The sequence below is a fragment of the Mytilus trossulus genome, chromosome 9, assembly GCF_036588685.1.
Source record: "Mytilus trossulus isolate FHL-02 chromosome 9, PNRI_Mtr1.1.1.hap1, whole genome shotgun sequence".
Lineage (NCBI taxonomy): Eukaryota > Metazoa > Mollusca > Bivalvia > Mytilida > Mytilidae > Mytilus > Mytilus trossulus.
Window position 1 is genome coordinate 61,012,486 of NC_086381.1, and position 21,405 is coordinate 61,033,890.

Below are 21,405 nucleotides of genomic sequence, written 5' to 3' on the forward strand. Positions count from 1 at the left end.
AAAATATAGTTATTAATAGTTATATACATATATATATATATCACAGTAGCATGGGTTTGAATCCCGGCGAGGGATGAACCAAAAATTTGCGAAAGCAAATTTACAGATCTAACATTGTTGGGTTGATGTTTAGACGAGTTGTATATATATATATACATATATATAACCAGTCTAAAAGGGTACAACATCACCAAAAAATAACAATAAACTAAACATTTTTAAAAATAAATATTTCGGATTACACATTTTTTTAAGCATGATCACCATGTTAAATAAATCATATCAAACTATTCTGAATATAAAAATACAACAATCCTGAATTCTATACAGTAAAAAAGGTAAATCAGTTTAGCTAGGATAATCCTAAAATTTTCCAAAGTACGAAGCAAAGATATATCTGAAAATAAAAAAAAGTAATTTGCGATAAAAACTGGCACGACTCTTAAAATCTTAATTTGATGACGTCATTTGAGATGTTACAACAACTGCGTGAAAAAAACATTCCGAATAAATAGCACTGATGGATCAAAGCTTGTCAATATTATAACTTTGACAAGTGTAGAGTAATTAAAACAGATGCAACGTATTTAAACATCCAAAAACGAATAGCAGTTTGATAATGATTAGAAAAGTAATATTTAATTTTGACAAATTAAAGGTTCACTAAATGAACGTGACAGTGTACTTGTGCATTCCTAGCAAATGGGTCAATATGCGCATTAGATTCTCCATAGGCCATAATGTTAACGTTTTCTTCTGTTGCTCAGGCCATATCGTAAACTTGGATATGTATGATAGCTCGTTTTGAAGCTGATACACTTGGACATATGTGGTGCGATTTTCGGTGTGGCAAGTGTGATTCGTTTTCCCGTCAAGTGCCCAACCCCGAAGAATAGTGAAAAATGTCACTCTCCACAGGAAATAATCCCAAAATTCTGACCATAAAAATCATTAAAAAATATGTCCTTTGTAATTTTTTGATAAGGTTTATTTTTGTATACTTTTTTCACTTCACATCAGCTCTATAAAACACCAGTCCTAGTTCATTTATGTCAATTTTTAAAATCACAGCTCCCACATATGCATGACTGACTAATTTTTTAATGAGAGTCAAAAATCTGTGTTCCTCATCTCAAGGTTCTTAAGGGGTCTTGTCCCATATTAGATCAGCTAATGTCAGATTACACCTTTTTTGCAGTTTGTATCCCTTCAGTACACATTTCTGAACAATTCTGTGAAGTTTTAGCCATATCTGAAATAAAATAAGGTCATTTTAATACTACTTTTAGGTAGCAATGTTTATAACTGTTTAATATCATTTTTAAGAAAGAAAAAAACACAATAAGCATATGTTATAAATTTTCATTTTAAACATTTGTATGAACTTTTTTTGGTATAACTGCAATTCATAAGCCTCTTTTACCTTATGTATACAGACTTTCTACAAATCATCTTTTTTTGTTGATAAAAATCGGTATGTTCCCTGGTGTAACAAAAGCTCAGAAAAAATGATATAAAAACAGCTTTTGCAAATGATATAAAACTAAGGTCTCATGGTATAATGAAATCATTATTTATGAAGTACAATGGTGACCGACAACTAATTTAAAAATGATTGCCTGGTATTGTTCGGTCTGTGGTAAACTGCTACAGTGGTAATTGCTACAGCATAACACTTTGTAATGGTGGTAAAAAAACAAGCTGATGATATAAATCAATAAACCTAAATAGCTATGGCTTACAAAATGGGTCTCTGATACCAACTGACAGAGACAAATTATTAATAGAATCATTGCTAGAGATAATACTCTCGCAGAGTGCGTTAGATCAAATGAAATTTTTCAGTAACACTAACAAGTGTGAGTCTGTAAATAGGACTATTTCCACATACCTACCAAAAAAAAAGAATTTCTCCCGCAATGCCATAGGTCGTGCTTCTGCAGCAGTCTTGAAAGTAAATAATATTAGAGATGTTGCCGTGGTTAAAACTCTAAAAGCTGTTGGCTGCACAATGGGTAAAAAGTCTCGTGCTGCAGTAGCTCTGAAAAAAATACGTAAACTTGAAAGATATGATAGTGCATATCAAAAAAGTTCAAAAGTAAAATATCGAAGGTTACAGGCTCGTAAAAGGCAGGCGATTAATTTTCTGCTTCACAAAAGTAACCGAAATGACGGGTACAAAAAACATCAGTTGGAACCAAAGCTTACTCAGTTAACTAACTGCAAAGCGTTTGTTCCGCAGCCTGGTTGTAGTTTTTGGCCAGATTAACAAGGTCATAATTCCCATTTCTCTTTCAGCTATTTCAGGAAATAGTACATGTACAAATGTATTAATTTATTTAGCTTTTTATTTATTTTTTATGATAACAGGGACTAATAAATGTTATATAAATTATTGTGATGATAAATCAAAATCTTTTTCAGTAATATGCATGTGCATGTTATTTTGAGTTGAGTTATTTTTATTTCTATAATAAAGAGTTTGTTTCATTTTAACTGTTTTGAAAATGGGATAAAGGTCCGAGACATTGAAACATACCACACACAGCATCATACATGCAAATTTAGACACATGTATATATTGCATAAACATGTGTGTTTCCTATACTGCACATATTAGTTGAAACTGAACATACAAGGAAATAAAATAAAATAAAATAAAATAAAATCATGTCCATATTTACTTCCATTCTGTTTTGCAACTATTTTAGTTCTGTAGGCTTTTTCTTTTACTTTTTGATATCCTAATTTTATAATTTTGTAGTTTTTGTTTGATTTGTTTGGTTTTTATATTGAGGATTTCTTTTAACTCGTGCTTACTTCAGTTGGTTCATGTGGTTTGATTGTCCCAATTTCCTGACACAGTTAAAAATACATTTGTAAACAACAAGAGTTACTCCCCCTTCTATGTACAGTAAAATGTAAACACTTGTGAAACCAGCCGTAAATGTTTTACCTCAGGTTAATAAATATGCATGTTTGTTTCAATGTCTTGGAGGGTAAAAGGGAGGGCTTTTATCCCATTTTCATTTTTTTTTTAGCAGTGTAAGAAACTTGTATTTGAGTAAATGATTCGTGCATAATGAAATTTGCAGTTGTCACCTCGGGGAGACTTAAATTTTAGAATTAAAAATATAACAAACCACAGTTTAAGATGCAGCATGCAGTTAGGATATGTTGTGCCATGCAGTTCATGAGTGGTGCATTTTTGTGAAACTACACAGACCTTACGGTGGTTATTTAAATCATGGGGCCCAAAAATAATATGGTCAGCATTAACACACAAGGCATTATGAAAGAGATGGGAGGCATCTAAATTTCTATCAATATCAATTGTTTTTAGCTGTAACATTTTTGACAAGCGTGCAACATTCATTTTTGTCCTTTTTCCATTTGGATAAGCCATATTTAGCATCCCTCACATATAATTTCTTTTCCTCTGAATGGCCCCTGTCCAGATTTTACACGACCCATCTATGCAATTTAACAACAGAATATTGGTATATTTTTGATAAAAATCTAAAGTTTGTGAAGCCATTTTGTATTGTTTTGATTAATTAGCACTAAAAGAGTGTAACTGACCTTGATTTCAGCAGCTTTCATCCTAATATTGTAGTCACTGAGCCATGAAACACTCCATCACCTTTGAAATTAAAGGTTACAAGATGGGTCAATATATGCGCATTAGATTCTCCATAGGACATAATGTTAACGTTTTTGCTGTTGCTCAGGCCATATCGTGAACTTGGATATGCATGATAGCTCGTTTTGAAGCTGAGACACTTGGACATATGTGGTGCGATTTTCGGGGTGGCAAGTGTGATTCGTTTTCCCGTCAAGTGCCCAACCCCGAAAGATAGTGAAAAATGTCACTCTCCACAGGAAATAATCCCAAAATTCTGATCATAAAAATCATTAAAAAATATGTCCTTTGTAATTTTTTGATCAGGTTTATTTTAGTTTACTTTTTTTCATATCACATCAGCTCTATAAAACACCAGTCCTAGTTCATTTATGTCAATTTTTAAAATCACAGCTCCCACATATGCATGACTGACTAATTTTTTAATGAGAGTCAAAAATCTGTGTTCCTCATCTCAAGGTTCTTAAGGGGTCTTGTCCCATATTAGATCAGCTAATGTCAGATTACACCTTTTTTGCAGTTTGTATCCCTTCAGTACACATTTCTGAACAATTCTGTGAAGTTTTAGCCATATCTGAAATAAAATAAGGTCATTTTAATACTACTTTTAGGTAGCAATGTTTATAACTGTTTAATATCATTTTTAAGAAAGAAAAAAACACAATAAGCATATGTTATAAATTTTCATTTTAAACATTTGTATGAACTTTTTTTGGTATAACTGCAATTCATAAGCCTCTTTTACCTTATGTATACAGACTTTCTACAAATCATCTTTTTTTGTTGATAAAAATCGGTATGTTCCCTGGTGTAACAAAAGCTCAGAAAAAATGATATAAAAACAGCTTTTGCAAATGATATAAAACTAAGGTCTCATGGTATAATGAAATCATTATTTATGAAGTACAATGGTGACCGACAACTAATTTAAAAATGATTGCCTGGTATTGTTCGGTCTGTGGTAAACTGCTACAGTGGTAATTGCTACAGCATAACACTTTGTAATGGTGGTAAAAAAACAAGCTGATGATATAAATCAATAAACCTAAATAGCTATGGCTTACAAAATGGGTCTCTGATACCAACTGACAGAGACAAATTATTAATAGAATCATTGCTAGAGATAATACTCTCGCAGAGTGCGTTAGATCAAATGAAATTTTTCAGTAACACTAACAAGTGTGAGTCTGTAAATAGGACTATTTCCACATACCTACCAAAAAAAAAGAATTTCTCCCGCAATGCCATAGGTCGTGCTTCTGCAGCAGTCTTGAAAGTAAATAATATTAGAGATGTTGCCGTGGTTAAAACTCTAAAAGCTGTTGGCTGCACAATGGGTAAAAAGTCTCGTGCTGCAGTAGCTCTGAAAAAAATACGTAAACTTGAAAGATATGATAGTGCATATCAAAAAAGTTCAAAAGTAAAATATCGAAGGTTACAGGCTCGTAAAAGGCAGGCGATTAATTTTCTGCTTCACAAAAGTAACCGAAATGACGGGTACAAAAAACATCAGTTGGAACCAAAGCTTACTCAGTTAACTAACTGCAAAGCGTTTGTTCCGCAGCCTGGTTGTAGTTTTTGGCCAGATTAACAAGGTCATAATTCCCATTTCTCTTTCAGCTATTTCAGGAAATAGTACATGTACAAATGTATTAATTTATTTAGCTTTTTATTTATTTTTTATGATAACAGGGACTAATAAATGTTATATAAATTATTGTGATGATAAATCAAAATCTTTTTCAGTAATATGCATGTGCATGTTATTTTGAGTTGAGTTATTTTTATTTCTATAATAAAGAGTTTGTTTCATTTTAACTGTTTTGAAAATGGGATAAAGGTCCGAGACATTGAAACATACCACACACAGCATCATACATGCAAATTTAGACACATGTATATATTGCATAAACATGTGTGTTTCCTATACTGCACATATTAGTTGAAACTGAACATACAAGGAAATAAAATAAAATAAAATAAAATAAAATCATGTCCATATTTACTTCCATTCTGTTTTGCAACTATTTTAGTTCTGTAGGCTTTTTCTTTTACTTTTTGATATCCTAATTTTATAATTTTGTAGTTTTTGTTTGATTTGTTTGGTTTTTATATTGAGGATTTCTTTTAACTCGTGCTTACTTCAGTTGGTTCATGTGGTTTGATTGTCCCAATTTCCTGACACAGTTAAAAATACATTTGTAAACAACAAGAGTTACTCCCCCTTCTATGTACAGTAAAATGTAAACACTTGTGAAACCAGCCGTAAATGTTTTACCTCAGGTTAATAAATATGCATGTTTGTTTCAATGTCTTGGAGGGTAAAAGGGAGGGCTTTTATCCCATTTTCATTTTTTTTTAGCAGTGTAAGAAACTTGTATTTGAGTAAATGATTCGTGCATAATGAAATTTGCAGTTGTCACCTCGGGGAGACTTAAATTTTAGAATTAAAAATATAACAAACCACAGTTTAAGATGCAGCATGCAGTTAGGATATGTTGTGCCATGCAGTTCATGAGTGGTGCATTTTTGTGAAACTACACAGACCTTACGGTGGTTATTTAAATCATGGGGCCCAAAAATAATATGGTCAGCATTAACACACAAGGCATTATGAAAGAGATGGGAGGCATCTAAATTTCTATCAATATCAATTGTTTTTAGCTGTAACATTTTTGACAAGCGTGCAACATTCATTTTTGTCCTTTTTCCATTTGGATAAGCCATATTTAGCATCCCTCACATATAATTTCTTTTCCTCTGAATGGCCCCTGTCCAGATTTTACACGACCCATCTATGCAATTTAACAACAGAATATTGGTATATTTTTGATAAAAATCTAAAGTTTGTGAAGCCATTTTGTATTGTTTTGATTAATTAGCACTAAAAGAGTGTAACTGACCTTGATTTCAGCAGCTTTCATCCTAATATTGTAGTCACTGAGCCATGAAACACTCCATCACCTTTGAAATTAAAGGTTACAAGATGGGTCAATATATGCGCATTAGATTCTCCATAGGACATAATGTTAACGTTTTTGCTGTTGCTCAGGCCATATCGTGAACTTGGATATGCATGATAGCTCGTTTTGAAGCTGAGACACTTGGACATATGTGGTGCGATTTTCGGGGTGGCAAGTGTGATTCGTTTTCCCGTCAAGTGCCCAACCCCGAAAGATAGTGAAAAATGTCACTCTCCACAGGAAATAATCCCAAAATTCTGATCATAAAAATCATTAAAAAATATGTCCTTTGTAATTTTTTGATCAGGTTTATTTTAGTTTACTTTTTTTCATATCACATCAGCTCTATAAAACACCAGTCCTAGTTCATTTATGTCAATTTTTAAAATCACAGCTCCCACATATGCATGACTGACTAATTTTTTAATGAGAGTCAAAAATCTGTGTTCCTCATCTCAAGGTTCTTAAGGGGTCTTGTCCCATATTAGATCAGCTAATGTCAGATTACACCTTTTTTGCAGTTTGTATCCCTTCAGTACACATTTCTGAACAATTCTGTGAAGTTTTAGCCATATCTGAAATAAAATAAGGTCATTTTAATACTACTTTTAGGTAGCAATGTTTATAACTGTTTAATATCATTTTTAAGAAAGAAAAAAACACAATAAGCATATGTTATAAATTTTCATTTTAAACATTTGTATGAACTTTTTTTGGTATAACTGCAATTCATAAGCCTCTTTTACCTTATGTATACAGACTTTCTACAAATCATCTTTTTTTGTTGATAAAAATCGGTATGTTCCCTGGTGTAACAAAAGCTCAGAAAAAATGATATAAAAACAGCTTTTGCAAATGATATAAAACTAAGGTCTCATGGTATAATGAAATCATTATTTATGAAGTACAATGGTGACCGACAACTAATTTAAAAATGATTGCCTGGTATTGTTCGGTCTGTGGTAAACTGCTACAGTGGTAATTGCTACAGCATAACACTTTGTAATGGTGGTAAAAAAACAAGCTGATGATATAAATCAATAAACCTAAATAGCTATGGCTTACAAAATGGGTCTCTGATACCAACTGACAGAGACAAATTATTAATAGAATCATTGCTAGAGATAATACTCTCGCAGAGTGCGTTAGATCAAATGAAATTTTTCAGTAACACTAACAAGTGTGAGTCTGTAAATAGGACTATTTCCACATACCTACCAAAAAAAAAGAATTTCTCCCGCAATGCCATAGGTCGTGCTTCTGCAGCAGTCTTGAAAGTAAATAATATTAGAGATGTTGCCGTGGTTAAAACTCTAAAAGCTGTTGGCTGCACAATGGGTAAAAAGTCTCGTGCTGCAGTAGCTCTGAAAAAAATACGTAAACTTGAAAGATATGATAGTGCATATCAAAAAAGTTCAAAAGTAAAATATCGAAGGTTACAGGCTCGTAAAAGGCAGGCGATTAATTTTCTGCTTCACAAAAGTAACCGAAATGACGGGTACAAAAAACATCAGTTGGAACCAAAGCTTACTCAGTTAACTAACTGCAAAGCGTTTGTTCCGCAGCCTGGTTGTAGTTTTTGGCCAGATTAACAAGGTCATAATTCCCATTTCTCTTTCAGCTATTTCAGGAAATAGTACATGTACAAATGTATTAATTTATTTAGCTTTTTATTTATTTTTTATGATAACAGGGACTAATAAATGTTATATAAATTATTGTGATGATAAATCAAAATCTTTTTCAGTAATATGCATGTGCATGTTATTTTGAGTTGAGTTATTTTTATTTCTATAATAAAGAGTTTGTTTCATTTTAACTGTTTTGAAAATGGGATAAAGGTCCGAGACATTGAAACATACCACACACAGCATCATACATGCAAATTTAGACACATGTATATATTGCATAAACATGTGTGTTTCCTATACTGCACATATTAGTTGAAACTGAACATACAAGGAAATAAAATAAAATAAAATAAAATAAAATCATGTCCATATTTACTTCCATTCTGTTTTGCAACTATTTTAGTTCTGTAGGCTTTTTCTTTTACTTTTTGATATCCTAATTTTATAATTTTGTAGTTTTTGTTTGATTTGTTTGGTTTTTATATTGAGGATTTCTTTTAACTCGTGCTTACTTCAGTTGGTTCATGTGGTTTGATTGTCCCAATTTCCTGACACAGTTAAAAATACATTTGTAAACAACAAGAGTTACTCCCCCTTCTATGTACAGTAAAATGTAAACACTTGTGAAACCAGCCGTAAATGTTTTACCTCAGGTTAATAAATATGCATGTTTGTTTCAATGTCTTGGAGGGTAAAAGGGAGGGCTTTTATCCCATTTTCATTTTTTTTTAGCAGTGTAAGAAACTTGTATTTGAGTAAATGATTCGTGCATAATGAAATTTGCAGTTGTCACCTCGGGGAGACTTAAATTTTAGAATTAAAAATATAACAAACCACAGTTTAAGATGCAGCATGCAGTTAGGATATGTTGTGCCATGCAGTTCATGAGTGGTGCATTTTTGTGAAACTACACAGACCTTACGGTGGTTATTTAAATCATGGAGCCCAAAAATAATATGGTCAGCATTAACACACAAGGCATTATGAAAGAGATGGGAGGCATCTAAATTTCTATCAATATCAATTGTTTTTAGCTGTAACATTTTTGACAAGCGTGCAACATTCATTTTTGTCCTTTTTCCATTTGGATAAGCCATATTTAGCATCCCTCACATATAATTTCTTTTCCTCTGAATGGCCCCTGTCCAGATTTTACACGACCCATCTATGCAATTTAACAACAGAATATTGGTATATTTTTGATAAAAATCTAAAGTTTGTGAAGCCATTTTGTATTGTTTTGATTAATTAGCACTAAAAGAGTGTAACTGACCTTGATTTCAGCAGCTTTCATCCTAATATTGTAGTCACTGAGCCATGAAACACTCCATCACCTTTGAAATTAAAGGTTACAAGATGGGTCAATATATGCGCATTAGATTCTCCATAGGACATAATGTTAACGTTTTTGCTGTTGCTCAGGCCATATCGTGAACTTGGATATGCATGATAGCTCGTTTTGAAGCTGAGACACTTGGACATATGTGGTGCGATTTTCGGGGTGGCAAGTGTGATTCGTTTTCCCGTCAAGTGCCCAACCCCGAAAGATAGTGAAAAATGTCACTCTCCACAGGAAATAATCCCAAAATTCTGATCATAAAAATCATTAAAAAATATGTCCTTTGTAATTTTTTGATCAGGTTTATTTTAGTTTACTTTTTTTCATATCACATCAGCTCTATAAAACACCAGTCCTAGTTCATTTATGTCAATTTTTAAAATCACAGCTCCCACATATGCATGACTGACTAATTTTTTAATGAGAGTCAAAAATCTGTGTTCCTCATCTCAAGGTTCTTAAGGGGTCTTGTCCCATATTAGATCAGCTAATGTCAGATTACACCTTTTTTGCAGTTTGTATCCCTTCAGTACACATTTCTGAACAATTCTGTGAAGTTTTAGCCATATCTGAAATAAAATAAGGTCATTTTAATACTACTTTTAGGTAGCAATGTTTATAACTGTTTAATATCATTTTTAAGAAAGAAAAAAACACAATAAGCATATGTTATAAATTTTCATTTTAAACATTTGTATGAACTTTTTTTGGTATAACTGCAATTCATAAGCCTCTTTTACCTTATGTATACAGACTTTCTACAAATCATCTTTTTTTGTTGATAAAAATCGGTATGTTCCCTGGTGTAACAAAAGCTCAGAAAAAATGATATAAAAACAGCTTTTGCAAATGATATAAAACTAAGGTCTCATGGTATAATGAAATCATTATTTATGAAGTACAATGGTGACCGACAACTAATTTAAAAATGATTGCCTGGTATTGTTCGGTCTGTGGTAAACTGCTACAGTGGTAATTGCTACAGCATAACACTTTGTAATGGTGGTAAAAAAACAAGCTGATGATATAAATCAATAAACCTAAATAGCTATGGCTTACAAAATGGGTCTCTGATACCAACTGACAGAGACAAATTATTAATAGAATCATTGCTAGAGATAATACTCTCGCAGAGTGCGTTAGATCAAATGAAATTTTTCAGTAACACTAACAAGTGTGAGTCTGTAAATAGGACTATTTCCACATACCTACCAAAAAAAAAGAATTTCTCCCGCAATGCCATAGGTCGTGCTTCTGCAGCAGTCTTGAAAGTAAATAATATTAGAGATGTTGCCGTGGTTAAAACTCTAAAAGCTGTTGGCTGCACAATGGGTAAAAAGTCTCGTGCTGCAGTAGCTCTGAAAAAAATACGTAAACTTGAAAGATATGATAGTGCATATCAAAAAAGTTCAAAAGTAAAATATCGAAGGTTACAGGCTCGTAAAAGGCAGGCGATTAATTTTCTGCTTCACAAAAGTAACCGAAATGACGGGTACAAAAAACATCAGTTGGAACTAAAGCTTACTCAGTTAACTAACTGCAAAGCGTTTGTTCCGCAGCCTGGTTGTAGTTTTTGGCCAGATTAACAAGGTCATAATTCCCATTTCTCTTTCAGCTATTTCAGGAAATAGTACATGTACAAATGTATTAATTTATTTAGCTTTTTATTTATTTTTTATGATAACAGGGACTAATAAATGTTATATAAATTATTGTGATGATAAATCAAAATCTTTTTCAGTAATATGCATGTGCATGTTATTTTGAGTTGAGTTATTTTTATTTCTATAATAAAGAGTTTGTTTCATTTTAACTGTTTTGAAAATGGGATAAAGGTCCGAGACATTGAAACATACCACACACAGCATCATACATGCAAATTTAGACACATGTATATATTGCATAAACATGTGTGTTTCCTATACTGCACATATTAGTTGAAACTGAACATACAAGGAAATAAAATAAAATAAAATAAAATAAAATCATGTCCATATTTACTTCCATTCTGTGTTGCAACTGTTTTAGTTCTGTAGGCTTTTTCTTTTACTTTTTGATATCCTAATTTTATAATTTTGTAGTTTTTGTTTGATTTGTTTGGTTTTTATATTGAGGATTTCTTTTAACTCGTGCTTACTTCAGTTGGTTCATGTGGTTTGATTGTCCCAATTTCCTGACACAGTTAAAAATACATTTGTAAACAACAAGAGTTACTCCCCCTTCTATGTACAGTAAAATGTAAACACTTGTGAAACCAGCCGTAAATGTTTTACCTCAGGTTAATAAATATGCATGTTTGTTTCAATGTCTTGGAGGGTAAAAGGGAGGGCTTTTATCCCATTTTCATTTTTTTTTAGCAGTGTAAGAAACTTGTATTTGAGTAAATGATTCGTGCATAATGAAATTTGCAGTTGTCACCTCGGGGAGACTTAAATTTTAGAATTAAAAATATAACAAACCACAGTTTAAGATGCAGCATGCAGTTAGGATATGTTGTGCCATGCAGTTCATGAGTGGTGCATTTTTGTGAAACTACACAGACCTTACGGTGGTTATTTAAATCATGGGGCCCAAAAATAATATGGTCAGCATTAACACACAAGGCATTATGAAAGAGATGGGAGGCATCTAAATTTCTATCAATATCAATTGTTTTTAGCTGTAACATTTTTGACAAGCGTGCAACATTCATTTTTGTCCTTTTTCCATTTGGATAAGCCATATTTAGCATCCCTCACATATAATTTCTTTTCCTCTGAATGGCCCCTGTCCAGATTTTACACGACCCATCTATGCAATTTAACAACAGAATATTGGTATATTTTTGATAAAAATCTAAAGTTTGTGAAGCCATTTTGTATTGTTTTGATTAATTAGCACTAAAAGAGTGTAACTGACCTTGATTTCAGCAGCTTTCATCCTAATATTGTAGTCACTGAGCCATGAAACACTCCATCACCTTTGAAATTAAAGGTTACAAGATGGGTCAATATATGCGCATTAGATTCTCCATAGGACATAATGTTAACGTTTTTGCTGTTGCTCAGGCCATATCGTGAACTTGGATATGCATGATAGCTCGTTTTGAAGCTGAGACACTTGGACATATGTGGTGCGATTTTCGGGGTGGCAAGTGTGATTCGTTTTCCCGTCAAGTGCCCAACCCCGAAAGATAGTGAAAAATGTCACTCTCCACAGGAAATAATCCCAAAATTCTGATCATAAAAATCATTAAAAAATATGTCCTTTGTAATTTTTTGATCAGGTTTATTTTAGTTTACTTTTTTTCATATCACATCAGCTCTATAAAACACCAGTCCTAGTTCATTTATGTCAATTTTTAAAATCACAGCTCCCACATATGCATGACTGACTAATTTTTTAATGAGAGTCAAAAATCTGTGTTCCTCATCTCAAGGTTCTTAAGGGGTCTTGTCCCATATTAGATCAGCTAATGTCAGATTACACCTTTTTTGCAGTTTGTATCCCTTCAGTACACATTTCTGAACAATTCTGTGAAGTTTTAGCCATATCTGAAATAAAATAAGGTCATTTTAATACTACTTTTAGGTAGCAATGTTTATAACTGTTTAATATCATTTTTAAGAAAGAAAAAAACACAATAAGCATATGTTATAAATTTTCATTTTAAACATTTGTATGAACTTTTTTTGGTATAACTGCAATTCATAAGCCTCTTTTACCTTATGTATACAGACTTTCTACAAATCATCTTTTTTTGTTGATAAAAATCGGTATGTTCCCTGGTGTAACAAAAGCTCAGAAAAAATGATATAAAAACAGCTTTTGCAAATGATATAAAACTAAGGTCTCATGGTATAATGAAATCATTATTTATGAAGTACAATGGTGACCGACAACTAATTTAAAAATGATTGCCTGGTATTGTTCGGTCTGTGGTAAACTGCTACAGTGGTAATTGCTACAGCATAACACTTTGTAATGGTGGTAAAAAAACAAGCTGATGATATAAATCAATAAACCTAAATAGCTATGGCTTACAAAATGGGTCTCTGATACCAACTGACAGAGACAAATTATTAATAGAATCATTGCTAGAGATAATACTCTCGCAGAGTGCGTTAGATCAAATGAAATTTTTCAGTAACACTAACAAGTGTGAGTCTGTAAATAGGACTATTTCCACATACCTACCAAAAAAAAAGAATTTCTCCCGCAATGCCATAGGTCGTGCTTCTGCAGCAGTCTTGAAAGTAAATAATATTAGAGATGTTGCCGTGGTTAAAACTCTAAAAGCTGTTGGCTGCACAATGGGTAAAAAGTCTCGTGCTGCAGTAGCTCTGAAAAAAATACGTAAACTTGAAAGATATGATAGTGCATATCAAAAAAGTTCAAAAGTAAAATATCGAAGGTTACAGGCTCGTAAAAGGCAGGCGATTAATTTTCTGCTTCACAAAAGTAACCGAAATGACGGGTACAAAAAACATCAGTTGGAACCAAAGCTTACTCAGTTAACTAACTGCAAAGCGTTTGTTCCGCAGCCTGGTTGTAGTTTTTGGCCAGATTAACAAGGTCATAATTCCCATTTCTCTTTCAGCTATTTCAGGAAATAGTACATGTACAAATGTATTAATTTATTTAGCTTTTTATTTATTTTTTATGATAACAGGGACTAATAAATGTTATATAAATTATTGTGATGATAAATCAAAATCTTTTTCAGTAATATGCATGTGCATGTTATTTTGAGTTGAGTTATTTTTATTTCTATAATAAAGAGTTTGTTTCATTTTAACTGTTTTGAAAATGGGATAAAGGTCCGAGACATTGAAACATACCACACACAGCATCATACATGCAAATTTAGACACATGTATATATTGCATAAACATGTGTGTTTCCTATACTGCACATATTAGTTGAAACTGAACATACAAGGAAATAAAATAAAATAAAATAAAATAAAATCATGTCCATATTTACTTCCATTCTGTTTTGCAACTATTTTAGTTCTGTAGGCTTTTTCTTTTACTTTTTGATATCCTAATTTTATAATTTTGTAGTTTTTGTTTGATTTGTTTGGTTTTTATATTGAGGATTTCTTTTAACTCGTGCTTACTTCAGTTGGTTCATGTGGTTTGATTGTCCCAATTTCCTGACACAGTTAAAAATACATTTGTAAACAACAAGAGTTACTCCCCCTTCTATGTACAGTAAAATGTAAACACTTGTGAAACCAGCCGTAAATGTTTTACCTCAGGTTAATAAATATGCATGTTTGTTTCAATGTCTTGGAGGGTAAAAGGGAGGGCTTTTATCCCATTTTCATTTTTTTTTAGCAGTGTAAGAAACTTGTATTTGAGTAAATGATTCGTGCATAATGAAATTTGCAGTTGTCACCTCGGGGAGACTTAAATTTTAGAATTAAAAATATAACAAACCACAGTTTAAGATGCAGCATGCAGTTAGGATATGTTGTGCCATGCAGTTCATGAGTGGTGCATTTTTGTGAAACTACACAGACCTTACGGTGGTTATTTAAATCATGGGGCCCAAAAATAATATGGTCAGCATTAACACACAAGGCATTATGAAAGAGATGGGAGGCATCTAAATTTCTATCAATATCAATTGTTTTTAGCTGTAACATTTTTGACAAGCGTGCAACATTCATTTTTGTCCTTTTTCCATTTGGATAAGCCATATTTAGCATCCCTCACATATAATTTCTTTTCCTCTGAATGGCCCCTGTCCAGATTTTACACGACCCATCTATGCAATTTAACAACAGAATATTGGTATATTTTTGATAAAAATCTAAAGTTTGTGAAGCCATTTTGTATTGTTTTGATTAATTAGCACTAAAAGAGTGTAACTGACCTTGATTTCAGCAGCTTTCATCCTAATATTGTAGTCACTGAGCCATGAAACACTCCATCACCTTTGAAATTAAAGGTTACAAGATGGGTCAATATATGCGCATTAGATTCTCCATAGGACATAATGTTAACGTTTTTGCTGTTGCTCAGGCCATATCGTGAACTTGGATATGCATGATAGCTCGTTTTGAAGCTGAGACACTTGGACATATGTGGTGCGATTTTCGGGGTGGCAAGTGTGATTCGTTTTCCCGTCAAGTGCCCAACCCCGAAAGATAGTGAAAAATGTCACTCTCCACAGGAAATAATCCCAAAATTCTGATCATAAAAATCATTAAAAAATATGTCCTTTGTAATTTTTTGATCAGGTTTATTTTAGTTCACTTTTTTTCATATCACATCAGCTCTATAAAACACCAGTCCTAGTTCATTTATGTCAATTTTTAAAATCACAGCTCCCACATATGCATGACTGACTAATTTTTTAATGAGAGTCAAAAATCTGTGTTCCTCATCTCAAGGTTCTTAAGGGGTCTTGTCCCATATTAGATCAGCTAATGTCAGATTACACCTTTTTTGCAGTTTGTATCCCTTCAGTACACATTTCTGAACAATTCTGTGAAGTTTTAGCCATATCTGAAATAAAATAAGGTCATTTTAATACTACTTTTAGGTAGCAATGTTTATAACTGTTTAATATCATTTTTAAGAAAGAAAAAAACACAATAAGCATATGTTATAAATTTTCATTTTAAACATTTGTATGAACTTTTTTTGGTATAACTGCAATTCATAAGCCTCTTTTACCTTATGTATACAGACTTTCTACAAATCATCTTTTTTTGTTGATAAAAATCGGTATGTTCCCTGGTGTAACAAAAGCTCAGAAAAATGATATAAAAACAGCTTTTGCAAATGATATAAAACTAAGGTCTCATGGTATAATGAAATCATTATTTATGAAGTACAATGGTGACCGACAACTAATTTAAAAATGATTGCCTGGTATTGTTCGGTCTGTGGTAAACTGCTACAGTGGTAATTGCTACAGCATAACACTTTGTAATGGTGGTAAAAAAACAAGCTGATGATATAAATCAATAAACCTAAATAGCTATGGCTTACAAAATGGGTCTCTGATACCAACTGACAGAGACAAATTATTAATAGAATCATTGCTAGAGATAATACTCTCGCAGAGTGCGTTAGATCAAATGAAATTTTTCAGTAACACTAACAAGTGTGAGTCTGTAAATAGGACTATTTCCACATACCTACCAAAAAAAAAGAATTTCTCCCGCAATGCCATAGGTCGTGCTTCTGCAGCAGTCTTGAAAGTAAATAATATTAGAGATGTTGCCGTGGTTAAAACTCTAAAAGCTGTTGGCTGCACAATGGGTAAAAAGTCTCGTGCTGCAGTAGCTCTGAAAAAAATACGTAAACTTGAAAGATATGATAGTGCATATCAAAAAAGTTCAAAAGTAAAATATCGAAGGTTACAGGCTCGTAAAAGGCAGGCGATTAATTTTCTGCTTCACAAAAGTAACCGAAATGACGGGTACAAAAAACATCAGTTGGAACTAAAGCTTACTCAGTTAACTAACTGCAAAGCGTTTGTTCCGCAGCCTGGTTGTAGTTTTTGGCCAGATTAACAAGGTCATAATTCCCATTTCTCTTTCAGCTATTTCAGGAAATAGTACATGTACAAATGTATTAATTTATTTAGCTTTTTATTTATTTTTTATGATAACAGGGACTAATAAATGTTATATAAATTATTGTGATGATAAATCAAAATCTTTTTCAGTAATATGCATGTGCATGTTATTTTGAGTTGAGTTATTTTTATTTCTATAATAAAGAGTTTGTTTCATTTTAACTGTTTTGAAAATGGGATAAAGGTCCGAGACATTGAAACATACCACACACAGCATCATACATGCAAATTTAGACACATGTATATATTGCATAAACATGTGTGTTTCCTATACTGCACATATTAGTTGAAACTGAACATACAAGGAAATAAAATAAAATAAAATAAAATAAAATCATGTCCATATTTACTTCCATTCTGTTTTGCAACTATTTTAGTTCTGTAGGCTTTTTCTTTTACTTTTTGATATCCTAATTTTATAATTTTGTAGTTTTTGTTTGATTTGTTTGGTTTTTATATTGAGGATTTCTTTTAACTCGTGCTTACTTCAGTTGGTTCATGTGGTTTGATTGTCCCAATTTCCTGACACAGTTAAAAATACATTTGTAAACAACAAGAGTTACTCCCCCTTCTATGTACAGTAAAATGTAAACACTTGTGAAACCAGCCGTAAATGTTTTACGGTACCTCAGGTTAATAAATATGCATGTTTGTTTCAATGTCTTGGAGGGTAAAAGGGAGGGCTTTTATCCCATTTTCATTTTTTTTTAGCAGTGTAAGAAACTTGTATTTGAGTAAATGATTCGTGCATAATGAAATTTGCAGTTGTCACCTCGGGGAGACTTAAATTTTAGAATTAAAAATATAACAAACCACAGTTTAAGATGCAGCATGCAGTTAGGATATGTTGTGCCATGCAGTTCATGAGTGGTGCATTTTTGTGAAACTACACAGACCTTACGGTGGTTATTTAAATCATGGGGCCCAAAAATAATATGGTCAGCATTAACACACAAGGCATTATGAAAGAGATGGGAGGCATCTAAATTTCTATCAATATCAATTGTTTTTAGCTGTAACATTTTTGACAAGCGTGCAACATTCATTTTTGTCCTTTTTCCATTTGGATAAGCCATATTTAGCATCCCTCACATATAATTTCTTTTCCTCTGAATGGCCCCTGTCCAGATTTTACACGACCCATCTATGCAATTTAACAACAGAATATTGGTATATTTTTGATAAAAATCTAAAGTTTGTGAAGCCATTTTGTATTGTTTTGATTAATTAGCACTAAAAGAGTGTAACTGACCTTGATTTCAGCAGCTTTCATCCTAATATTGTAGTCACTGAGCCATGAAACACTCCATCACCTTTGAAATTAAAGGTGACAAGATGGGTCAATATATGCGCATTAGATTCTCCATAGGACATAATGTTAACGTTTTTGCTGTTGCTCAGGCCATATCGTGAACTTGGATATGCATGATAGCTCGTTTTGAAGCTGAGACACTTGGACATATGTGGTGCGATTTTCGGGGTGGCAAGTGTGATTCGTTTTCCCGTCAAGTGCCCAACCCCGAAAGATAGTGAAAAATGTCACTCTCCACAGGAAATAATCCCAAAATTCTGATCATAAAAATCATTAAAAAATATGTCCTTTGTAATTTTTTGATCAGGTTTATTTTAGTTTACTTTTTTTCATATCACATCAGCTCTATAAAACACCAGTCCTAGTTCATTTATGTCAATTTTTAAAATCACAGCTCCCACATATGCATGACTGACTAATTTTTTAATGAGAGTCAAAAATCTGTGTTCCTCATCTCAAGGTTCTTAAGGGGTCTTGTCCCATATTAGATCAGCTAATGTCAGATTACACCTTTTTTGCAGTTTGTATCCCTTCAGTACACATTTCTGAACAATTCTGTGAAGTTTTAGCCATATCTGAAATAAAATAAGGTCATTTTAATACTACTTTTAGGTAGCAATGTTTATAACTGTTTAATATCATTTTTAAGAAAGAAAAAAACACAATAAGCATATGTTATAAATTTTCATTTTAAACATTTGTATGAACTTTTTTTGGTATAACTGCAATTCATAAGCCTCTTTTACCTTATGTATACAGACTTTCTACAAATCATCTTTTTTTGTTGATAAAAATCGGTATGTTCCCTGGTGTAACAAAAGCTCAGAAAAATGATATAAAAACAGCTTTTGCAAATGATATAAAACTAAGGTCTCATGGTATAATGAAATCATTATTTATGAAGTACAATGGTGACCGACAACTAATTTAAAAATGATTGCCTGGTATTGTTCGGTCTGTGGTAAACTGCTACAGTGGTAATTGCTACAGCATAACACTTTGTAATGGTGGTAAAAAAACAAGCTGATGATATAAATCAATAAACCTAAATAGCTATGGCTTACAAAATGGGTCTCTGATACCAACTGACAGAGACAAATTATTAATAGAATCATTGCTAGAGATAATACTCTCGCAGAGTGCGTTAGATCAAATGAAATTTTTCAGTAACACTAACAAGTGTGAGTCTGTAAATAGGACTATTTCCACATACCTACCCAAAAAAAAGAATTTCTCCCGCAATGCCATAGGTCGTGCTTCTGCAGCAGTCTTGAAAGTAAATAATATTAGAGATGTTGCCGTGGTTAAAACTCTAAAAGCTGTTGGCTGCACAATGGGTAAAAAGTCTCGTGCTGCAGTAGCTCTGAAAAAAATACGTAAACTTGAAAGATATGATAGTGCATATCAAAAAAGTTCAAAAGTAAAATATCGAAGGTTACAGGCTCGTAAAAGGCAGGCGATTAATTTTCTGCTTCACAAAAGTAACCGAAATGACGGGTACAAAAAACATCAGTTGGAACTAAAGCTTACTCAGTTAACTAACTGCAAAGCGTTTGTTCCGCAGCCTGGTTGTAGTTTTTGGCCAGATTAACAAGGTCATAATTCCCATTTCTCTTTCAGCTATTTCAGGAAATAGTACATGTACAAATGTATTAATTTATTTAGCTTTTTATTTATTTTTTATGATAACAGGGACTAATAAATGTTATATAAATTATTGTGATGATAAATCAAAATCTTTTTCAGTAATATGCATGTGCATGTTATTTTGAGTTGAGTTATTTTTATTTCTATAATAAAGAGTTTGTTTCATTTTAACTGTTTTGAAAATGGGATAAAGGTCCGAGACATTGAAACATACCACACACAGCATCATAAAATTGAGAATGGAAATGGGGAATGTGTCAAAGAGACAACAACCCGACCAAAATAAAAAAACACAACAGCAGAAGGTCACCAACAGGTCTTCAATGTAGCGAGAAATTCCCGCACCCGGAGGCGTCCTTCAGCTGGCCCCTAAACAAATATATACTAGTTCAGTGATAATGAACGCCATACTAATTTCCAAATTGTACACAAGAAACTAAAATTTAAATAATACAAGACTAACAAAGGCAAATTTAGACACATGTATATATTGCATAAACATGTGTGTTTCCTATACTGCACATATTAGTTGAAACTGAACATACAAGGAAATAAAATAAAATAAAATAAAATAAAATCATGTCCATATTTACTTCCATTCTGTTTTGCAACTATTTTAGTTCTGTAGGCTTTTTCTTTTACTTTTTGATATCCTAATTTTATAATTTTGTAGTTTTTGTTTGATTTGTTTGGTTTTTATATTGAGGATTTCTTTTAACTCGTGCTTACTTCAGTTGGTTCATGTGGTTTGATTGTCCCAATTTCCTGACACAGTTAAAAATACATTTGTAAACAACAAGAGTTACTCCCCCTTCTATGTACAGTAAAATGTAAACACTTGTGAAACCAGCCGTAAATGTTTTACCTCAGGTTAATAAATATGCATGTTTGTTTCAATGTCTTGGAGGGTAAAAGGGAGGGCTTTTATCCCATTTTCATTTTTTTTTAGCAGTGTAAGAAACTTGTATTTGAGTAAATGATTCGTGCATAATGAAATTTGCAGTTGTCACCTCGGGGAGACTTAAATTTTAGAATTAAAAATATAACAAACCACAGTTTAAGATGCAGCATGCAGTTAGGATATGTTGTGCCATGCAGTTCATGAGTGGTGCATTTTTGTGAAACTACACAGACCTTACGGTGGTTATTTAAATCATGGGGCCCAAAAATAATATGGTCAGCATTAACACACAAGGCATTATGAAAGAGATGGGAGGCATCTAAATTTCTATCAATATCAATTGTTTTTAGCTGTAACATTTTTGACAAGCGTGCAACATTCATTTTTGTCC

General features: G+C 32.5%; 1 long non-coding RNA gene across 1 annotated transcript; it reads right to left on the bottom strand.

Moving 5' to 3' along the window:
• Nucleotides 1-1,025: 1,025 nt before the first annotated feature.
• LOC134683193 (uncharacterized) lies at nt 1,026-19,041 on the bottom strand. Its single transcript, XR_010100975.1, has 13 exons — nt 18,407-19,041; nt 16,716-16,861; nt 15,439-16,073; nt 13,753-13,898; nt 12,475-13,109; nt 10,789-10,934; nt 9,511-10,145; nt 7,825-7,970; nt 6,547-7,181; nt 4,861-5,006; nt 3,583-4,217; nt 1,896-2,041; nt 1,026-1,252 (listed from the first exon to the last, which is right to left on the bottom strand). It is a non-coding gene; the product is annotated as an uncharacterized LOC134683193 (long non-coding RNA).
• Between the last annotated feature and the right edge of the window lie 2,364 nt (nt 19,042-21,405).